Source organism: Chrysochloris asiatica, unplaced genomic scaffold (assembly GCF_000296735.1).
Source record: "Chrysochloris asiatica unplaced genomic scaffold, ChrAsi1.0 scaffold00022, whole genome shotgun sequence".
Classification (NCBI taxonomy): Eukaryota; Metazoa; Chordata; class Mammalia; order Afrosoricida; family Chrysochloridae; genus Chrysochloris; species Chrysochloris asiatica.
In genome coordinates, this window is record NW_006408540.1 from 6,737,690 (window position 1) to 6,739,804 (window position 2,115).

Consider the following 2,115-nt stretch of genomic DNA (forward strand, 5'->3'; position numbering starts at 1 on the left):
ATTACAGGAAGGTTAAAAGAAAAAATGCCTGGACAAGAAAAAGTGATTCCAAGTGATTCACAATTTTGTCAATGATGACCCTAAACACATGAACCAGCAGAAATATTTGAGCAAGTTGAGCACAAGAAATAGTAAAAGATGGGCAGAACCAGGAACAGATGGTGTTGTGATTTGACCCCCAACTGTGGTTATGCACCTGAGTTCAGTAGAACACAGGGCAAGTGTCCAAATGCCAGCCAGATTAGACTGTCCTTGATAATTCAGGCTAATTAAATTGTCCTATCGTTTAATGCCAATTTGGAATATTCAGAATGTATTTCAGATATGTCTTATGTAATTTGGGAACATTTTCTGTGCTGGTGAGGTTTCATTTTATAAAAATTGTGACAAATGTCATTTTTTTAACAGTACGTAAAATTTTTTTTAATGCCTATCAGGTGAGAATTTTAATGCTTACCTCAAATACTGCTTTATCTATAGCTTAAGGTAAATTTATAATAAAATTTAAAATAAAGTATTGAATTTTGTGATCTGTAAATGTTATTAGAGATTTCAAAATCTAAAATGTAGACATAATTGTTGTTCAGTACCATTGAGTTGGTTCCAGCTCATAGCAACACTGAATATGGTCTCTGAGGAGCACTGGTGAGCTTGAACTGCTGATTTTGCAGTTCAAATCAAACTTGCAGTCCAGTGCATTAGCCCAAATCACAATACCAGGACTCCACACATATGTTGACCATATTAAAATATCCTTTTCTAACAACTTTTTCTATTCATTTTCTAGAGTTGTCCATAAGTTTGTTGTTGTTGTTATGTGCCGTGGAGTCGGTTCCAACTCATAGCAACCCTGTACAGTATTTCCGAGGCTGTAAATCTTTATGGGAGCAGAAAGCCTCATCTTTTTCCTATGGAACATTAAACCTTAGGAAATAAACTACAGAGAACTGTAAATTCTTCAAGCAACACAAACCTCATTTTCTATTTTTCTTAAAAAATCATTAATTGCTATCATTTTCCTGTATCAGCTCCATTTTCCTGATTGAAATCACCTTTAAAAATCTGCATTCTGCACAATCGATGTGAATTTGTATTTTCATTATTTTTCCACTGATAGTTGTTTATATTTTATATCTTTTATTCATGAAATACAGTTATTGAAATTATTAACTTTGTATGCAAATTAAGTGCAGTAAATGCTCGAATCAATGAAAACTAACTGATTCTCACACTTTGTGTTTCATCTTTGTGGGAAATGCAAAACAAGAACACTTCATGAAAATGTCTTTATGATTGCATTTGTTAGAGATAAATTTCTAATTTCTATGGTGTGTTTCTGGCTTATATGTATGTATTTCCCTCCCCCCAGGCTATAATTTTTTTAAAAATTTTTATTGTGAATTATATGGGTTTACATGGGAGAACATCAGTTTTACATTGATCCTATCATATTTTGTTTCATTGCAATCATCACAATGCCCTCCATGCATCATAAAATAACCAAAGGGTACATCCCACAGGCCCTCCCACCCAGCCATCTGCAGACAGCCCCTCTCCCTCCCTGAGTCCAGTGTCCCCAGCCGTCCATCTGTCCATGTCATCATCTCTGTCTCCATCGCTGGTGTCACTGCCTCTCTGGGTAGTGTCATGCTTTCCGCTCTTCTCACTTGATGTTCCCAGGGACCTCCACTCCTGGGCTGCAAAATCAATCACTCCCCTCCTTTTGTCAAAAAACATCTACCTCTACATTTACGACCCTCACAGTCAGTCCTGATGGCAATTATTCACTATCTTACAGCAAGAGTCTTATTCCCATTTCCTTTCGCCAGCCCAGTCCCAAAAGATTGGAAATCATTCACTGGAGGTTCTACTTACCCCTGTCCTGTCTGGAACTAGACTCCCTCTTGAAAGCTTGTAAGCCAGTTACTTCTTGCCTTTTAGCCCCCCAGCCCCTTTTTGGGTAGTCAATGTCTAAGTTGCCCATCCCAGTCAACCCTATGTACTGAGGGGTTGGGAGTGATCCTTGCTGTAAAGATTTGTTCCCCTTTTGTTTAGCTACTACATCCATATGTATAGGTAAAGTTCATCAAATTGTAGTGGGTTACTCTTTTTTTT